Raw genomic sequence first — 12795 nt, 5'->3', positions numbered from 1 at the left:
GCTCCAAACTCCTAATAGAAAATAAGTTTTTCCTGAATTTTTCGTCGTCAAATACACAATTCTTTGGTCATTTCATTCATAATACCATTTTTCTTTCCGTTTAAAATGTCACTACTAAGAAAAACAAAGTTGAATAACACCGTAAGCTTAATTAAGTTATGCCTCAAAATATAACAAAGCTTGTCAGAATTAAAATCCTTCAAATGGTTGAAGCAATAGCCATCCGGATGAAGAAACCAGAACTATGCGTACAAAAGTAATATTTTCAACCACCTTTTCTCCCCTGACCAACCTCAATGCCAATTAATCAATAGTAATCTTAGCTATTAAATGACATAATTTGACTATTTTACTTACGAACTTTCGTAGTCAAATGTAATTTCGTGGATGCACAATGCTGAGAAGTCCCACACTAAGACGAAACGGTCGTCCAATGCTTTCAGGTTTTCCATTAGTGGTATAGCTTTAATTGACTCATGAATTCAACTATTAAATTATCTTCATACTTCTAGGTTCACTAAGTAAATAAGTTAAATTATATCTAACCTTAAATTTGGACATGTATATTAATGGAACAGAATAACCAAGTGTCATTTTTCCCTTAATCAATATAGTTTGACTATAATTATAGAAAATATCATGTGATATTTTTTGTAATTGATATAGTTAGTTGTGTACTTTATGACCATGCCTAAATATGTAATTACATAATATTTCTTAAATCTAAGTGGTACGTTCTTCCTCCTAAATTTAACTGTTCTCTCATTAAGCCAACTTTTCTTTTCAATTAAGAGTTAAATTTTTATGATAATTAGGTGTATTCGAATTATGGTACAAATTAAGAATCCCAGGAATAACACAATTGGATCAAGAAGTACTAGATAACTACAAACGAATGTACTGTATTTGGAATTCGAAATCAAGCATTCAACAAGTACAAAGGAATCATTAATTCATTCAAACACCACATCTGCCACAGCTTAAATTAGAGTCTAATTGTCTGTAATCGATTGTACGTCTTCTTCTTAAGTTCATCCTGTGTCTATCCGACATTGTATTGGATAAAATCTCTGTATTATCTGTATTATCATTAGTATTGGAATTAACAATTGAAATCGGAACAGACTCACTTGGTTCCTGGGATTGTATACAATCGCCGTGTCGGTTGCGTACCGAATTTAAAGCACAGATTTCCCAACGCTATCCTACCCCAAGAAATAATGTTGGATCTTTATATCCCCAACTTATGAATGATGTGGCTTCATTTAAAATATATTTCTCACACTGACTATAGTAAACATTAGAACTGACTTCGTGATAAGGATAAACAGCAGTTGGTATGAAATCATCCGAATTGTAATCAAACTCATATCTGCTTCTATTTCCCGACGTAATGTGTTCTTTGGCCTTCCTCTTTTCTGCCTCCCTTCAGGATTCTAAATTAGGACTTGCCTCGCGATGTAGTTTGGTGATTTCGGTAATAAATGTCCTATCCATTTACATCGTTTTCGAAGTCACACCTCGCAGTCAGCATCTAAAGTGGATTACCCCTTCGATGTATCAAGGTACTAAGGTACTAGGTACAAAGTAGCCGTAGTACTTTGATATGTCTAAGGGGTAATCCACGTTAGATACTGACCACGAGGTGTGACTTCGGAGTTAGCTTTTGGTCCCACTATTCCCGTCTAACTCGGATAGGCCCTCAATCATTCGGCAGAGATCAACAGGCTTAAAGTTACCGTTATCATGAAGGGTAACAGGCATAAGTAAGTAAGTAAGTTTGTATAAATATACTACTGAAATATCTATAATAAAGTACAAAATGAGTTATGTAACCTTTCATGTTTTCATACAGATCTCCTTATGGGTACATCTGAATTCATTACAAAAATAATAAAATTCCATTTAACATGTATGTTATTTTAATACATTAAATGTTTTGTGGTTATTTTTGGCTTTTATTTTCAAGAAACTAATTACATATAACAACACCCACGGAAATCGATATGATGTACAAAGGAGTTTTGTTTCTTCATTTTCTTCACAAAATGTTTTGTAATTAATGTGTGTGATTTAGTTAATAACCTTTATCAATCATAAATTTTATTAATAGGCATAAACATGATCATATAGAAACTATGACATTAACAAATTTGTTCTAGTATCAGAAGGGGTTTTTTGGAGATTGTAGTAATTTCAATTGACGCATGATCATAACTACTGAAATCATTTCATTTGTGTGTGGGCTGTGATACTGCCCGGGTGCCCAGACCGAGGCAGGTGGTTTCTTTAGGGGGCCACACCCCGAGCCTTTGACCTAAAGGTCTGACCCACAAGGCAGTGGAGCATTGCTAAACCGGAAAAAAGATTCAATAGACTGCCAGCTTCGAAATCCACAGTCCAAATTCCGTAAGGATCTGTCGTACACAGACCAAATTGAAACACAATAGATCATCGTTGAACCATCAATTGAATGAAATTTGTCACTATTCATCATGTTTGACCATGAGAAGGTGTTGGACAGCGTGGATAAGAGAACCTCATAGAACCTTTTTCGACACTATGGTGAACCTGAGAAAATTGTCAACATATACCGGAATTTTATACGACGGACTACAATACAGAATCATCCATGGAGGACAGCTGACAGATGCGATAAAAGAGAAGACCAGCGTCAGGAAAGGATATTTACTATCGCCGTTTCTCTTTTTTTGGAGTAATTGACTGCATTATGAAGACATCAACATCCAACGAGAAACACGGAGTACAATGGATAACTTGCATGCATCTAGTAGATTTGGAGTTCACAGATGACCCACATCATCTATCTATCACATACACACCAACAGATGTAGATGAAGACAGTCAATGTAGTAGGAGAATCTGGATCAGTAGATCTCAACATACACAAGGGATAAACCAGCATCCTCCAATACAACACGGGAATATCAGTCCAATCACACTTGATGGATATTTATAGAATCCGATTAATGTTTTAAGTTAGCTATAAAAAATAATCTGATAAGATCATCATGTCGCATATCATATACAAAACAGTTATTTTGTTGAAACAATTCACTGTTAATAAATACCATCAATAAAACAAACCATTCTATGACCGGCTGAAAGTAATTTTAACTGGAAATCGATAATTTGCCTATGAATATTATTTCCATAATAACTTCTTATGGAACATACAGTGTATGGTAAGCCTGATAAGAATAAGTGCAATCATGGATCGATTGAAGTTAGACATTAACATCGTTAGAAGTGAATGGTTCGTGAGTGGGATCGAAAGTCCTGGATTCGAGTCCTGTGAGCGTGATGAGCACTGTTGAGGAGTCTCATACTAGAACTAAGTGACCATCCAGTGCTTCCAGGTTTTCAATGATGGTCTAGCTTAGATCGACTCATGAATTCAATTATTAAAATTAAAATTAACTCTAAAAAAAAGAGATGAGTTGTGTATTAGAAAATGTTTACATATAAAGTAATCTTTAATGATAACAGTTTCGAAATCTATCATAAAAATCTTAACAACAATGAATATTAGGAATGGTAAATTTTATAGAATTATTTGGCTACATTCATAAATCCCTTAATCAAATATCAAATACCAAGCAAACCTTTCTTTATGAATTTGTAATATAAAAATAGAGAGAAGATAAATAACCAGTATATACATTTAACCAAGAATGTTGGATACAACTAGAATGGGAAACAGAAAAAAAAGACCAAAAAACAAAACACAATTTATTGATCTGAACAAATATATTACCAAATGAAACAGTGAAGAAAGAATGTAGACAATCAAATAAGTGACCAATATTATTGAATGATTATCAACCTAACATAAATAGACCAATGAAAATTGTGACTTGGATACAATAGAAAAAAAAAACATGTCTGTCATTTCACAGAAGTTGAAAAGAAAAAATTCATATTGTTTGAAAAGAAATTGTTAGTATGATTTATCTACATATTTTCACTTACATGTTTAAATGTGCTAAACTGAATATTTAAACACAGATACTAAATTACTGAAGTTTCCTAGAAAAAAAGATATGTAATATGGGGTTGTGGATGAATGAGACCATGAACTGATTGATGTTAGACCACCATTGAAAAGCTGGAAGCACTTGTTGGTCGTTTCATCCTATTGTGAGACTGCTCAGCAGTGTGAATCCACGATCCTGCCTCACGAAATTCCAACTCATGGTCTTCGGTCTGGTGTGTTAACACTTAACCTCTCAACCACTGATTCGGCACCCAACCTCAACTAATCCACGAAATATATATTATTATTAATTCACTTGGTATTGTTTTACTTTGAATCTCCCCATTGATGTTTTAGGACTGAAATTGATCAGTCTCTTATTGGCATATGTGCATACTGAAGCGCACGGTACTGAGTTCGAGTCCAAGAGTGAACATCAACTCTCTGAGTGCAGGTACATCCAGCTGACGAGCTCCAAACAGGACGAAACGCGCTTACTGGATTCCATTGCTAGCCACTATCCATCTTTGCTTATATTATTATTAGTTTTATTCAATATTCTATTTTCGGTACAATATAGAGTTCACAGCACAAAATATTTTAACGAGTTTCCATTTCTTATTTCTTGATTGATATTGACGATAAATATTGAGTGATCGGCAGTTAGATATTAGCATTTCAGGAATCGACATCTGAATTATGTTCATTCTTTTTAATGCATATTGCCAGGTATCATGATGTCGCCAATTGTAAATTTTGAATTTCAAATATTTTAGGTTGTAAGCAGCTAATGAGAACCTAACGAAATAAAATGACTTCATTTATTATTCTGCACCAACCTTTGTTCTTGCTCTCTTTAAAATAATAAAGGGAACTATGTGTATAAAATATTTCGATTTCAAATTTAGTCTAAAAGTAATATAAATTCAATCTTTTATCTAGTAGTTTACTTCCGATATGGTTTAGAGGTTGATTCCTCTATAAATAATATCTCGTTAACTGAGTATATACGCAAACCAAATCTCTTAGTAGTATTATGCATTTACTCGAAATTATTCAAAAGTCAGAACACTAGCTATAGGGATAGTGTATTGTTAATAATTGATAAAGTCAGCAAGCAACACAGAAATCAAGCAAGCACTGAGGGATGTGAGAGAGAGAGAGTGTGTATGTATATTTATGTATATAGAGCAAGGTGAAACGAACCGGAGAAAGCATGTTAGCCAACTCCATTTAACCAAAAGTGAATTGATATTTATAGTCAGGCAAATATAAGTGACAGACATATTATGAGTAAGATAAGAAATACACACACATACGCTTACATAAAAAGTCAAGGTTGATAAGTGAATAATTAACAAGATCAAAATATGACTCAAGAAGAATGAATAAATTGGCCTGTACGGAAACGATAATAAGCTATGTAGGCATCTTGACATAGCAACCGACACTACAATGTACATAATCCTAGTATAGGGACACTAGTAATTTTAAGATCCTATCAGATTAACGGTTTTATCATAAAAAATCCATCCTTTCATATTATTGGTAAATATTTTATTAATGCTGGAAGAGGGTTTTGTGGATATTATGGTAATTTTAATAGTTGAAATCATGGTTCGACTGAAGTTAGATCATTATGGAAAACCTGGAAGCAGTAGACGGCCGTTTTGTTCTATTGTGGGACACCTCAGCAACGAGCATCCATCCATTATTTTTAATATTTCTTTAGCGATATCAGTCATCAAGTTAGCTTACGACTTTATCCAGGATCAACAGATCTTATCTTCAGCATGATTTCACTAGACCACGAAGTTGTAAACCAGTGGTTCTCATTTTCTAGAGCTTAGATTCTTAATGTAACTCGTATAACTTGAGCACTTGAACGCTAGAACCCTCCCAAGTCGCAAATGAAAAGACAGAAGTGAAAGGAATGCTATTCCAGTGTCAATTATGGTTGTTCTTTTAATAAAAACTAAGTCATCATTACTGTCCCCCAATCCACATACAGGGGTTTATTAGGATTTGTCCAATAGAGAAGATCCACATACGGATTCTAGAGTATTCTTTCAAAAGATGATTGGATGGAATAACTTCGGCTCTTTTTGAACTTCTTAGGGCTTCCTCGAATTCACCCATGCACTGTCCTCACACTAATCTAGGTAATTTACGAGATATCACGACTAATATTATCGATGGCTAACGTCTTTACTTCAATTCCATCAATACAACATAGGTTAAGTTCTTTACTTAGAACAATAAGAAATTTCTCATAAAGCTAATTACGAATGTGTATAAACTTACTATTTATTAAATTAGTTAGATAAGAATCGCTTTGTTTATGCCCTTATTGTAGAAAAATATATCGCACAAATGTTTACTTATTATAATCATGTATAAATGATTTTGCAATATCGTAGACCTATAGTCGACTTTGTGGATGTATTAAACTGAAATATGTTTACACTACTCAAAATTTCTAATATTTCTGATCCATCGTGTATTAGAAATTGTTGAATAAGCAAAAAAGATGAAGAGTATCAAGATAAATTTGAATATCCAGACAACTCCGAAATTGGAAAACTGGTAACAATCATACAAACAAACACGCTGCTTACAAATTTATTGTTGCAAATGTCAAATATACGTCAGAGTTCATATAACTAACTCACCTTAGTTAGACAATCAATAAAAAAAAAGAAATGAGGCACTGAGTAGATATTCTATCCTACTATTGAAATCCTAAACATCGCTCGTTTGTGACTCCATTGGTGAATGTACTCAGGACCTTCTGTCCATCGTGAGAATGATTAACATATAGACCACTCATCAGAGATCTAATGGTGTGTATTACTAATTTCAACCAATTCGCAATATTAAGTAACCACCCTCCATTGTCTAAGGTGAATAACGGTCTCCACAGAACCCCTATACACATGTACATTAGTCAAGAAATACGTTCCATTTTAAAGTTTACTCATTTTGTGATGATCAGAAGATGATAATTAATGTAACAATTACTTTGTTTGAAAAGTGCAATCATCTTTAAAAATGATTATCTTAGCTTTAAATTTAACAATCTAGTCTGTCTAAAAAATACGATAATTTTTTTCATGAATAATTACATCATTTGTATTTTATATTAGGCAGTTGACTATTCATCACTGTACTCGATTTAAGCACATCGTTGTGATGATCTGTGGCTGAGTTACTGATAGACTTTTTCAAATGAGTTTGTACTTACTTACTTATGCCTATCACTCTTGTGGAGGAACATAGGCCGACCATCAACATTCTCCATCCAACTCTGTTCCGGGAAATCATTTCCACTTGTTTCCAATTTTTATTCATCATCTGTATTTCTGCTTACAATTTCTGACTCAGTGTGTACCGTGTTCTTCCTCTTTTCCCTTTCCATTCAGGATTCCAATTTAGTGCTTGCTTCGGAGTGCAGTTTGTTGATTGCCTCAATGTGTGTCCTATCCACTTCCAGCATCTTTTCCTAATTTTATATTTATCTGGAAGTTGGTTTGTTCTCTCCCACAGTAGGTTATTGCTGATGGTATCCGATGATGGGACATTAAGTATCTTGTTTAGACAACTGATTATAAATACTCGTACTTTCTTGATGATGGTTATGTTGGTTTTCGAAGTTTCAGCTGAGTACATTAGGATTGTCTTGACGTTGGTATTGAAGATTGTCACTCTGATATTGGTTGACAGTTGTTTTGAGTTCCATATATTGTTGAAAATTAAGAATGTTGCGCTTACTTTGCCAATGCTTGACTTGACGTCTACATCTCATCCTGCTTGTTCGTTGATGATAATGACCACGTACGTGAAAGTTTCCAAATCTTCCAGAGCTTCTCAATCAAGTGTGATTGTATTGATATTCCCGTGTTGTATTGGAGGATCTTGGTTTATCCCTTGTGTACGTTGAGATCTACTGATCCAGATTCTCCTACTACATTGACTGTCTTCATCTACATCTGTTGGTGTGTATGTGATAGATAGATGATGTGGGTCATCTGTGAACTCCAAATCTACTAGATGCATGCAAGTTATCCATTGTACTCCGTGTTTCTCGTTGGATGTTGATGTCTTCATAATGCAGTCAATTACTCGAAAAAAGAGAGACGGCTATAGTAAGTAACCTTTTCTGACAGCGTTCTTCTTTTTGATTGTATCTGTCGGCTTTCCTTTATTCATGGCGATGTTTCAGTAGATCAGGTCAACTTCAACATCTTTACTGAATGCTGATTGATGTGAATGCGATGCTTCTAGAAATTTTGTGATCAATTTTAACCAGAAATTGATTGGGTTTTATTGTGAAGGACTCAACGACATTGGTCATGTGACTGATAAAACTATGTTATTTCAAGAATTTTACCACAAACCTTTTTCATTCCCTAACGGCGTTCATCATCGTCTCCTATACATAGAAGATGTCGTAATTCAAACCTACAACCTTAGTCTATATTTTCAATGGTATTTGTAATGCTTCTGACTGGTTAAGGTTTAACAAACGATTCCACTGATCATTAACATTATCATTAACATGTTTATTATTATTGTTTTTCGTATCCTTTGTTAGTCTATTTTTTTCTTCACCCTATTTCGTATATATTCTTTATTATCTGGTTATTTAAACACTTCATAAAATATAATTTTAATGACTTTCAATGTTTGTTATGTTAATGTTGATGTTTTCTGTTTCACGTTTTGACTGAATTCTTATGTTGAAACATGGATTCCAGCTTTATTTATTCTTACTTGTTTCATGAATTTATACATTTTACCGTCTATCACTGTATACTATTGTATATTAGAGTAAAGCCTAATAAAGATGTCACTAAAAACAATGTTGTTAGTTTGTACAAGTTACTCTAAACTAAACGATGAGGATCTTTTTATCATACATTATGTTAAAGTCCTCTAAATTAATATGTTAATTTTAAAAGCATCATTCATTATTAAACTTTTCTTACGTCTTATTAACCGGTAATAACTGTTGGGTATGAAAGGGTCTGAAAAATGTAATGTAAAGCATGAGTGTTCATTATTCAATTGATTGGTTTGTATACATTTCAATGTGTATTTACCAAACAACTGTATTATGGTTGTAGCCATAAATAATAATTATTACTATCATCATCAGCTTTATTCAATATTATAGTTTTGGTACAATATGGAATTCTCAGCGTAAAGTATTTCAACAAGTTTCCGTTTCTTTCTTCTTGGTCGGTCCTGGCGATAAGTATTGAGTGATCGCCAGTTAGACGTTAGCAGTTCAGTAAATGAACGTTTGAATAATGTGCATTCTTTTCGCTGTATATTGTCAGCAACCACATTGTCTCTTATTGAGTTTTTTGTAACTTTGACAACGAAGGGTTTTACACTTTCAGAAACGCGGCAGAATAAGTCATGCGATTAATAAACAAAATAATATATTAAAGCGAACAAAAATAGATAACTTATTGAAATATCTAGATGGCAGGAACAGGTAGCCCAGATGATCAAGCAGGCCGCCCCCCCCCAAATAATAGTTATATAAGCGTTCGACATTAATGAGTATGTAAAATCAACCACCCTCACGAGTTGACACTTCAGCCCGTCACGGAATACATCTCTTCTGATAACCAGCCAGATTACAAATTATGTGCTACGATACCTTTGCCTACAGTCAGATATATGTATATGTATTCACTCAATTATCCTCAAAGTTTCCTTTAATTGCCTAGGAAAAATGTCGAGCGAAGATGTTTGGATATCACAATTATAAAGTTCCACTGTGTCTGTTTCTTTTCATAGTATTTTCGTGTAATCCTAATTGTAAACGAACCTTTAATTAATGAATCATTGTCAAAATCTTCCGTCAATTATAAACTAAAGTCAAATAAATTGTTACTTTAGTGTCAAGGGTTTATCCTATTAGGTCCTGATATACAAGCTTTTTATATGCGAGCCTAACTACATATTGGTATGCAAAAACCCAGAGTAAGTGTAATGCTTTCTCTAACTAATCAGAATTGACTACATTACATCAATACATTCATAAATGTACATCTCTCCCCGTCAGTACATGAAGCCAGATTTTCAACCACTAGCACATATTTGTTTCTTGTGAAACTTAAGCACTAAGTATTGACCAGTAGCACAGACCTATCACTATCTCTCATTTATTCATTAGTTTTTCACTGATATGTCTAACTGTCCAAGTATATCCGTTACTCATCATTGGATTGAAAATTTTCTAGTTATGTAACCAGCTTAATTTAAGTGATAATTTCTAGTTTAACCTTCTCATATAATCACACAAATGATGAATCTAAATAATGAAAACATATTTGTGATCACTCATGTAGACTTCTGGTATTTCAATTGGGTTTTTTTTCTGAAAAAAAAGGAACTTCACATTAATGGTATGAATGAGTTTATGGTGCAAACAAGAATTATAGTGTGTACTACTTATATCTACATAAGTAGTATACAACACTAGTCAGTAATATATAATATCTAGCAACAGAATTTATCACTGACAATCATTAGAACACAAAGGTGACATTTTTGTTAATCATTTTCAGTCATTAATTTGAAATGTAAAAACAAAACAAAGTTAGTTAAATTCCTCTGAAATGTCATTTCAAAATAAGGAAGAGGTTAGTATCAGTTATTTTATGTGATAATACAAAAATGTAATAAAAATTTACAAGTATTGAAATTGCCTACGCAAATGTTTTTAAGTCAATATATGGAAATAAACAATTTATGGTTGTTTTAATTTCCATTCTACCTTCTGAACGTCGATCTCTTGAAACAGTAGAATATAGATCAAGCATATTTTACTGAATTTGATATTTTTATTAAGACCATAAATGGATCAATGTTTAGATCACCATTGGAAACTTGGAAGCACCGGATGATCGTTTCGTTTTAGTATGAAACTCCTCAGTAATGCTCATTCACGACTTCGTGTGCGGGATTAGAATTCAAAACCTACGCTACCAACCAAATTTCAATGTGTCCACTGGTCTAGGTGACCCGACATTGCGTGCACTATGTTGATATTAGATGGTGGTTGGAGGTAGTCAACCCGTGTCCAGGGTTTCCTGCTACTTGACACACTCGTCAACAAGATGTGCCTGTAATCTTGAATTTGGATTCATATAACTTTCTCATGACTTTAATTTCTTGTTGAGTGCAGAGCATTTTAGTAATAACGGTAACTGTGATAATTTCACTCTGATCTTGATGAAAATATAAATGAATGAAGGGAAACATCAAAACATTTCAATACACTAGTTCCTGCTTGAATTAATTTGTTAAATGTTTGATTCATAAATGCTTTTAAGAATACAATAATAAGAAAATCACGCTTCAGCATTTAATTCATTGGCCAATTTCAAAATAAAATATTTGAAATTCTTTTTTAGCGTATGTCCTCCACAACGGTGTACAATTTATTTCGATAGCACTGTATGACGTGCGTTAGAAAATCGTTGAAAAGTACAAATCATTGAATTACTGCTTCGTTCTAATCTGGAACTTCTCAAAAGTAAGCACCTATGCGTTTAGCAGGAACCGAACTCAGGAGTTTTGAGGCCCACAATAGATCGATTAATCATTGAACTGAGTTAGTCGTTTTCCAGTTTTGCCATAAAACATGCTGTTAAAATTCACATATACCTAAGATACATGGACGGCACATTAGTTGTTTGTGACGATAAAAATTAGTCAGAGGATATCTTACACTCCTTCAACTCATGCTGTCCTTCCATAGACTTCACGTTCGAAAGTAGGAGAGACCAATCAGTCTCTTTTCTCGGTGTGCATCTGATGAGAAGGAGTAATTGTTCCTTAGAGAGATACATCTTTAGAAAAAAAACATGGGATGGCTAGCTAACCAACTTCTATAGCTGGGTTCCTTTAAGTAGAAAGAGAAATGTCATTCATTCTTTATGTCACCGAATACATCGGATATGCAGTAGGCAATGCATTGACGAAGAACTCGGATCCTCAGGAAAACTTCTACGAAAAATGGCTATCAAGATGGTTTCATAGAAAGGAATATGAAAAGAAGTAGTTGCTACAGGAAATCTGGTTGTTTCGTCCCAAGGAAAAACCTCTATATAAGTTCGGAATTTAAAGGTAATCGAATATCTGAATTAATCAAAAATAGTTTAACGACAACGATTAAAAGAACATTTAATGTGGCAATAGTAGAAACTTATTTTCTGTATCCATAAAAGATAAGCTTCCAAGTCCACATTTACCAGTTCATCTGCTCTTTTGGAACAAGGTACATTGGTCGAAGCCAGTGCTCGCTTTCAACTCGGATACAGGAACACAACCCAGTTTGGTTTTACAAGGGTGAGAGGAAAGCAGTTAGGAGCTCTTCACTTGAACACCCAATCGACTATAATAATTCTACTGATCCACAGTTTGATTTTAAGGCTGTATATATGATTCGTTCAAATCTTCCTAGATTTCTTCGTATCCAACTCCTAAAAATAGCCGAAGCTCTTGCCAACCATGAGCTGAAGACAGAACTATACGTACAAAAGGAGTACGTCATATCGTTATCTTGGCCTTAAGTTATTATTACTATTATTGTTACTGCATTTCTCCCTTTACTTATGTTTCATATTCTCATTATTTTATTCATAATTGCTCATGCTATCACTTTATTTATGTTTTACACCTATATGACCTTTATTCACCTACAATTACTGTAACAAAAACATTTTATTCATCTTACTATATTCACGTTAGAAGTTACTAAGGCCACTGTTATTATT

The sequence above is a fragment of the Schistosoma haematobium genome, chromosome ZW (assembly GCF_000699445.3).
Source record: "Schistosoma haematobium chromosome ZW, whole genome shotgun sequence".
Taxonomy (NCBI): domain Eukaryota; kingdom Metazoa; phylum Platyhelminthes; class Trematoda; order Strigeidida; family Schistosomatidae; genus Schistosoma; species Schistosoma haematobium.
This window is presented reverse-complemented; position numbering follows the sequence as displayed.